Source organism: Myiozetetes cayanensis, unplaced genomic scaffold (genome assembly GCF_022539395.1).
Source record: "Myiozetetes cayanensis isolate MyiCay16 unplaced genomic scaffold, myiCay2020 scf1, whole genome shotgun sequence".
Classification (NCBI taxonomy): Eukaryota; Metazoa; Chordata; class Aves; order Passeriformes; family Tyrannidae; genus Myiozetetes; species Myiozetetes cayanensis.
Genome location: NW_026086604.1, coordinates 106800042 through 106809250, shown reverse-complemented (window position 1 = coordinate 106809250; position 9209 = coordinate 106800042). Strand labels below are relative to the sequence as shown.

Below are 9209 nucleotides of genomic sequence, written 5' to 3'. Positions count from 1 at the left end.
ATATTAGTTAGGTGGTTTTATGTTATGGGGTTTTTTTGTGTGTGTGTGTGATTTTTTTACTGCAAACAGCATCCATCAAAAAATAGTTGCTATGGATGCATATGGATGCATATTTCTTTCCAAGTGAGACACCCAAACCTGTATATGAGGACAAATAAGGCATCCAAGAAGTAGGGAGGGGATGCACTCAAGTAGAGAAGTTCAGCATACTATTCATAAGGCCATTACAATATTGCTGCACTTATGCTTTGTTCTCTTTACTCTCTTTCAGTTGCAACTTGTAAGTTATTGGCTGGTTTAGCTGTGCCTTAAGTTAACACCTTCCTCCTGGAGTACTGTTGCAGTAAAAGAGCATAAACGTGTAAAAACGTACTGATTATTGTACTGGTGTGGGACAGAAGAGCCTCTAGTCCAATGCTTTATCTCCAGTGGATAAGAATGTGAAATATTATAGAGAAAGGAATAACCTTCCTGTGTATCTAATTGCATAATGTTGAGGCAAAGGCAAAACATTACTTTTGAACTCAATATTAGCTGAGTATCTTGAGAGTGAGAGGTAGGATAGCTTCACCTGTTTGATCTCATGGTTGTGGATTCCTAAGCATTATAGTTAATTGGTATTGATGACTGACTTTTAAACATTATTCTTTCAGTGTTTCAGCTGAAACTGTAAGATTGGAGAGGGATTTCTCTACAAATATTTTTTCAATTATTAAAAATGCTCAGTGTGTGTTATTGATTACTCTTTTAATACAGGCAATGGGTGACCTTTTGTTTAAGTCAGTCCTCGATTTGTTGCCGTGTCATGTTGCTCTTGAAAAATGTTACTGCTGAAAATGACTTGTTCTTTTTCTTAGTTTTATTTAAAGAAGTAATAAGTTTCATCTGTTTGGAAAACACTCAGACGTGTACTCACCTATAGGTGTGTTTGAGAAATACAAAATAATGTTTGATGCAGAGTACTTCCCAAAGTTGTTTTTGTTTGTGGTTTGTTTTTTTTTGCATACACATTTGAAATGAATGTGATCTCTACCTCACAGTGTGGCACCCGTTTTACTACACAAACAAGTGTAGGTTAGCACAGAAGCAAACATTTGCAAAACGAGTTTATTTGTAATACCATGAAATTAAGGTAAACAAAAATACTCTCCTAGAAAATATTTTCCTTGAAAAACTGCCAAGATTTATTGAATGCATCTGTCTTGACAGAGCACTTCAGCTGAGATCAAATAAACCTGTACCTTGCAGTGAACAGCTGCAGCTATTTTAAAATGAAGTTAAGCAAGCATGAAAAAAAAACCAACAAAACGGGGATGGAAAATAACACCAGGGGAAAAGTAATTAGCCTTGATACAGTACAGTCTGCAGTGATTTAGGACATTAAAAAGCGCGGCCACGTTACAGCGGCGACTCCTTGATGAGCTGAACGACTGACCAGGCCGCACCTTCATTATGACTGCCCGGTACGCTGCATCCATAAGCACGGAATTCTCGCTCGTTCACAACAACCAGCCTCTCTTTCCCTTTGCTAGACCCCACCACGCACGGCCCGCACCACGGCTGAGCCCAGACAGGCACCGCCTAGCAGCACCTGTGCCTCTCCCTGCTTTGCGGGGCCAGCTGGGGCTTTGGTGTCTCCCCCTGGCCAGGGGTGCGACAGCGACGAGCGGCCCCGGGAGCGCGGTGCTGCCTCTCGGGGGCGCAGCTTTAGGGATGTGCGCTGGGAACCAGGAGGTGCGCGCACCTCCCCCCCCACAACACCCCGCTTGCCGGGCACACCGCCTCCCGCCCTCCGCCCGTCCCCTTCCCGCCGATTGGCGGCAGCGCCCGGGCAGGTGCCGGTGCGCGGCGGGAGCTGCTGCCGCCGGCACCGCAGCAGCAGCAGCACTTGGTGGCGCGTCCGGCGGAGCGGGGAGGGCTGGAGGCGGCGGCAGCGGCGGCGGCAGTGGGAGGAGGAGGAGACGGCGGCTGCGGGCTCTCGCCTTGTGCCAGGCGGTGCGGGCGGGAGCGGGGCACCTGTGCCCGGCGGCTCCGCGCAGGTGGCGGCCGCAGACCCCGCCGTGCATGAGTGACGGGGCGCAGCCGCCGCCGCTGGCTCTGCCCGTGCCCCGAGCGCGGGGCACTCGCTGTCCTCCTGCCATTGCGGTGCAGCCCTCGCACTTGGCCGAGGGTGAGTACGGCCGGGGGCGCGGCCGCCGCGGGCCGGGGCTGAGGCTGGGGCTGGGGCCGGAGCTGGGGCTGGGCTAGGGTTCACTCGCCGCGACCCCGCGGCGCCGTGGGTTGGCCTGCGGCAGGGCCGTAGCGGCGGGGCCGCAGAGCCCTGTCGGGGGGCGGGCGGCGCTCGGCCCTTGGGGGATCCCCCCGCCCCGCTGGTGAGGGGTCATCAGCGGGGCCGGGTCCCGCTGGTGGCCCGGGGGCCGCCGCCCTCCGCGGCGTTCGGGGGCGAGGCGGGCCGCTCCTCCGCTGCAGCGCGGCATTAGGCTTGCTTTTAATTACCGGACAGATGTTCGCGGCGTTCTGCTGACCGCGTGGCTGTTCGAGCGCTGTCACTGCAGTGCATCATCATCGTCGTTATCGTTGGAGTGTTTCACTCTTGATCAACTTCCCCGCGAGCTCGGGGAGGATTTCAGCGTGGCACTGGCGCTGCCCCCGTTCCTCGGGAGCATCCCGCCACTCTGCGCTTGTAATTTATGCCTCAGACAGAAGCAGTGTGCGTTTTTCTAGTATCAAGGTCAGTTTATCGTAACTGCTGAGGAAAATACCATATGGCTCGGACTGACTTTTCTTAGGGAATCTAATTAAGTAGGAGCCTGTGTTGTGCTGGGATTTGTGTTATGTTTCAGGCAAGCATAACCAAATTAGATTGCAAAATGCCTTATAGTGCATGTGCAGCCCTCCTCAGGCATGTTTGCAGGCACATTAACCGTATCTAGTAATCTTTTTTTGACAAATGATTGTTTTTGCATTATACCTACCATTTTACTATTTCCTGCATTTCTGAAAATGTGGGTAGCTGTCTTGCTATGGAGACTGGAGTTTCTTAGAATAGGCACAGCAAGGACTTTGGCAATAAAGGCTTTTGCTTGATCCTCTGATAACCCTTTTCTGGAAGGCTGGAGAGAGAGAACAGAGGGACAATTAGTCTAGTTCTCACATTACCAGACTTTTTTTATGATTTTGAGGGACCTGTCATTAAGCTGGAAAGGTTTTTATATTTTCTTATTAATGGTGATAGCTGTTCCCCATGAACTGCATTGAGACCACTGACTCAGTCCCTGCAGTTAAATGTCACACTGTAGTATTTGACGCTTAATTCAACCTTTAGAAAGCAAACAGAGCTGTGTAAAAAGCAGAAGGTGATGTATCCTGTATGTAGACCCTCAGGCTACTGCCTTACCCATCATTACTCAGGTACTGGATTGTATCTGAACGTATTTACTGATGCGTTATGCCCAAGTGTCTAAAAATGTGCATGGCGATTCTGCAGCCTTCCTGTGGAGTTTGTCAGTTTACTTAGTACAATGCATTGAGCAGTTAGAAACAAGGGAGCAGCGTTTTCAGCAGCTGTGATACGTTAATTGCCTGTAGGGAGAACTCACAGAAGTCAGTTCCACCCCAGTAGCCCCTACTGGGGCAAGAGATACTTAGAGCACTGCACCCTGAGACAGGATTTGCCTCCTGGACCTGCTACTGATTCAAACGACACAATATTCTCCTTTTTTTTTTTCTTCATCTGAACCAGTGCTGAATCAAGAAAAAAACAGGATCAAGAAAACTAATCTAAAACTTCCATTTATTTTCCTGAGCTGGTTTCTTGCTTCTACACTAACCTGATGAATACAGCTGAGTGCACTACATAGGGTGGTACCCAACTGTATGAATACAGTAGGAACTCACCTTTTTCACTTCATACTTAGAGTAAACAGAACACATGAAGGGCTTGTACTTAAGAAAAAAAATCACCAAGTATGCATGGGTGATACTGAAGAAAAGCTGTATATACCAAATGCACTATTGTTCATAAACAGTACAACTGTATGAAAATGTGACTCCTTTGTATAGCTGCCAACATTAACATACCCTATTGTTATAAGACTGGGAACTGCTGTTTGGCAATATAAACCACTGTAACTTGCCCATGGAAAGCTGGACAAGTTGACAGAAACAAGTTGAATACGGTTCCATGAAAACAGTAGGGGCAGCTTTTCTCTTTGAGACAACCCATTAATTTGAGTGGACTAATGCTGCCTTCCTGTGGAATGCTTTAATTCATCTTCCGTTTTGGATCCAGGTAGGTTATTTTCTAGATAGATTCTTAGAGATAATAAAGGCCTCTGGCTTACCTGTGAACCACTGACAGCCAGAGAATAAACCAACCCTGAGTTTCTTATATCAAGAGGTTTATAGCAGCTTACTTTCAAAAGAAGATTTTTGGGCTTAAGGGAAGAGGAAGATGACTGCTATATTTCAGTGTGAAGTGAAGCATGCAATACCGTTGCTTAAATTACCAAAGAAACTTGGCCTTTATCTATGATATAACCAGGGAATTTTCCAGCAGGTCTAAATATAGTGTAATTTGGTAAGATTTCAAGCCATAGTCTAGTTTTGTGTATCTCTGTGAGATTGATCAAAGGTGCCTATATCCAAACTTTATGTAATTTTACATAAACCCAAGAGAAACTTGGCACACTAGTAAGATCTGTTGTTTGTATGGAAGCCTAGTGATTGTGCCTTCTAGGCAAGATGGGCATGCTATTTAACTTTCAACTGAAACATGTTATCCTTTTTTATTTTTTAATAATCTTATAGAAAAATGCCATGCTGCATTTTTTTAAAACTTCATTTTCAGTAAATGTCATATTTGACAGTAAATGTCATATTTGACATTCAGTGTCCTGAAAATTAATTAATAAAACACACCATAATGGAAAGCAGTTTAGTGAATCACCTGGAAGCTTTATCCTAGATGAAGAGGGTATATATATCCTAGATGGTATATATATACCCCTAGAGGGTATATATATCCTAGATGAAGAGGGTATAATCTATAATCCAGAAACTATGGGTGCATTAAGTCACTAATCCATTTATTCTTCTCCATCAATAAACAGCATATGTTGCTGTCCAGGAGAGCCCAGAAGGAGATTCTTGAAACTGCTGCACAGCAGAACTTGAGCTTGGGTCTTCAGCAGAAGGAAAGGCAAGAGCTCCCTTCCTGCCTGTTAGCCAGCACCAGCAAAACTCAAGAAGACTGCTTAATTGACTACTGTGCGTCAATTTGAGACAATACCACTGAAAGTGTCTCATCTTCAAGACTAATCTCACAGTAGACCCTAGAGGGTCTATATGTCCTAGATGAAGAGGGTATATGTATTAACTTTTGACTGGTCAAAAGTTAATATCAGCATTATTGGAATAATGACAGATTTTTAGATCTTACAGATACTGTTCTGGGAATAGGAACGTGACAAATTTCCAGGCCAATATGCATTAAATTTTAACAGCAAAGCAATATTTTTTTTTTTATGAATGTTATACTAAGAAAACCCCTCGTCTTTCATTTTCTTTTTACTGACCCATTAGTCCCTGAGCTAGGTGAAGGAAACAAGATCTCTTGTTACTTTTTATTACCTATATGCTTCATTTACCTTTTGATCAACTGATGATCATAAAATGAAAAACAAATGTTGAGGAGTGGTATTCAGATTATTGGAGTTATTACTATCTACTGGTTGTTTTAAGATATAAACCTTATTTATTAAGATATAAACCTTATTAATTTCCTTATCAAAGGAAATGAATTTTACATTCTTCAAAAAAGTATACTTCCAAATAAAACATCACCCATTAAAGTGGAGCTAACTACTGTGAGATTAGTCTTGAAGATGAGACACTTTCAGTGGTATTGTCTCAAATTGACGCACAGTAGTCAATTAAGCAGTCTTCTTGAGTTTTGCTGGTGCTGGCTAACAGGCAGGAAGGGAGCTCTTGCCTTTCCTTCTGCTGAAGACCCAAGCTCAAGTTCTGCTGTGCAGCAGTTTCAAGAATCTCCTTCTGGGCTCTCCTGGACAGCAACATATGCTGTTTATTGATGGAGAAGAATAAATGGATTAGTGACTTAATGCACCCATAGTTTCTGGATTAAGTCTGTTTAAAGGGTGCTGAGGTAATTTACTGTAGAAAATGAGATGTAGTCTCTTGTGATAGCAATCTGAAGTGTAGAGCCTCATTCAAAAGCTGTTAAAGTTCATAACATTCTTGCTGGCTTTAATGAGTCTTGAAGTCAGGCAATAGCCTGCAATTTTTGCAGGTTTTCGATAACAGAACAAGCCCTTCCCCAGCACCCTCCTCCTGTCTCCATGCAGAATAGCATGTGGCTTTGCTGTAGGAAACCAACTTTCTGTTCTTGGAGGAAGGTAGTACATAATCTGTTGTTTTCTTTCTTGAAAGAAAGAAAAGCAAAATATATTTGTAACTAATGGAATAAACTTTCTTTTCTGCTCTTGTGGTGAATTTTGTCTCTTCTGAAAATAACACAAGAACTTCTTTGCTTATTGGGCATTGCTCCTGATACTGAAATGGGTTTCAATGAGGTTTTCTTCTGTCCCTTTGGAGCTGTGTGAACAGGATTTTGTGTCCCATGGTAATCCAAAAGGGAAAGTGCTGGTTTGTGCCGCTCTCATTAGTTGCTGTGGCATGGATGTTCAGTGTACGATTTAAATGCTGTTGACTGAGATGCAGCTAATGCTGACCTGAAATATCTCCAGTTGCAGAGCATACCTATTTTTCTAACCATTGTTTATCTTGCAAGAGATTGATTTCTCTTTTTTTCCCCCTTTAAAGCACTGATCCTTCTGCTCCTCGGAGATCATCCCCAGGAATGCTTGGTGTACCTTTCTGGAAGTTATCGCAAAATTCTTGCATCTAGCTGTCATAAGTGCTTTGACATTTGTTTGACAGACCGTGACTTGGATCTAAGTTAAACCATAGTGCGTGAATTGGAGCAACATCAGGTTTTAAAAACAATTGAAAGAACTTTGGGGAGGATTCAAAAGGGTATATTTTGGTGATGTTGTTTTTCACGATCTCAGCTGATCTTGATCTAAAAGGCAGTGCCAAAAGTTGTTCATGTGTTAATCACTGTAAGCACAAATGCTGTGGGTTGAGTCCCAAATGAGAAGAAACCAGTTCATCTCTAGAGGAGGATAAACCTGATTATTCTACCTCTCACACTCCTTTTCTAGTGTTTAATGATGAGGCTTCATATTCCTGCTTCAGGGTAGTCTCACAGGTCAAAAAGAGGCAAATCAGTGGAAATACCGTGGTCTTAAGGTGCACGTGTGATTAAGTGTTAGTTCTTAAAGTTGGTGGCTTAACTTGATTATGCTGTTCAAATAACAGGTTATGTGGGACTCAAAAAGCTGTCCGTACTGGCTGGATGATTCCCTCAACCAACCTGTAAGAGGATGAATTGCTTTGGTTCTGTAGTTTAAACTAAAGGACCTGTGAGACTGCTCCAGTTTGGATTCAAATATAAGTGAACCAGCAGTCAAAACCTGACAGTGAAGTTGACCTTTGAAGAAAAGGCCTGACAGGGTCTTATGCTTGAATATAAACATTCTTTGTTTGTATAAGCTTGGGATCCAGAACTTCAGGTTTGTGTTTGTTGGTCTGGGCTCAGGTTATCTCCATGTTGTGTAGTGTCAATATAAAAAACTTAGTCAAACCCAGATCCAAAGCAGAGTCTCTTCTAAGCACAGTGTGGAGTAGGTTCCATTGTCAACAAAGGAATCTATTAACTCCCCCACCTGGCAGACTAATCTAGCTCCTAGTTTGGTTTTTCATACAGCTCTGACTCTACTTTATTCTTGCTTATTGTCACTTGACAAATGGTTGTCTAAACAAATCAAAGATGACCTGCTACTGAAACCCTTTTTCAGTGCATGGGGCATAAATTGTGTGTCAACATACTATAGCTCATCACTAAGTCTCAGTGAAACGGGACATGTGGCTCTACAGATATCACTCTTTATTGTTGTACCTCTTATGATTCATGCTTCAAGTGTAAATCAGGGTTAGAAACACTTTGTAGGTGTCACAGTGAATGTGGAAGGCACAGTTTATGAAATTATTCTTGGGGTTTGTTTTGTTCATTTATTTGCTAATCTGTAAAATTCCGTAATTTGCAGCGGGGATTCCTGTCAGTGGTTTGAATTAACAGTGATTTACTGTCTTAAATGTGTTTCCACATCAGGCAGCACAAGAGAATACTGCCTCATTGTGGCAACTGCTGTTGGAAGCATTTTCTTACCTCTAAAAATAGAATTTTTGTCTTTATTCTAGTCCTGCAGGAATATTCTCTCAGTCAAAGATTGATTCTTGGATCAAACTTTAGGATATGCTCATGAGTGATATTTCTTCAGAGGGACGCAGGATATCAATTAGTGCAACATGTGTTGTGGGGAAAAAATACATTTTATTGTGTAGAATATTTTAAGTGTGCCTGTGGTGTGTTTGCATATTGGTTGGATTTATATTATGGATGTTTTGCAGCAGTCAAGCAATCCACACTTTAATGTGTACTTTTGTGGCTTGCATGGATTAATCACAATATGGCTTTCAAACTTTGAGATTCTTAATTTATCATAACCCTTTAGCATGTATTATTGAAGTGCAAAATTAAATGCAGATGTAAAATGTTTAGTGCTTCCAGAGCTGTTTAAGCTTTTACAAAAGTGTCACCTTCCCTCTTGATGTTTTCTTCTCCAGATTAAAGGTATGAATAATTCGGATGAGAAGTCTTACCACTGCTTTACCCAATAGTGATGCTTTGGCATCTTAAAGTTGAAAAACTTAACTTAATGGACCTATATTTTCTTGGTTGTTTTGTTCAGTTTTGTCTGTAGGATACTCCTACAGGGTCATCTTAGAGCACGTTGCACAGAAATGTTTCTTCAGCATCTCCAGTGAGGGAGACTCCACAACCTGTCTGGGCAGCCTTTTCCAGGGCGTGGTCACCTGCACATTGAAGAAGTTCTTCCTCATATACAGGTGGAATTTCCTGTGCACCAGTTTCTGCCTGTTTCCTCTCATCCTGTTGTTTGGTACCATCAAGAAGAGCCTAGATCATCCTCTTAACACCTTCCCTTCAGATACTTACAGACATTGATAACATCCCCTCTCAGTCTTGTCTTCTTGAGTCTGAACAG

At 42.9% G+C, this 9209-nt stretch overlaps 1 protein-coding gene across 3 annotated transcripts in view; it reads left to right on the top strand.

Annotated features, from left to right (window-relative positions):
* The first annotated feature begins 1927 nt into the window (after positions 1-1927).
* The window catches only part of MYRIP (myosin VIIA and Rab interacting protein), a 209652-nt gene continuing 202370 nt past the window's right edge, over positions 1928-9209 (top strand). Inside the window, exon 1 of one of the 3 annotated variants that reach the window (XM_050312054.1) lies at positions 1928-2170. The gene's annotated coding sequence lies outside the window, so the exon portion shown is untranslated. The remainder of the gene's footprint in view (positions 2171-9209) is intronic. The other 2 variants (XM_050312037.1, XM_050312045.1) reach the window with 2 other exon arrangements.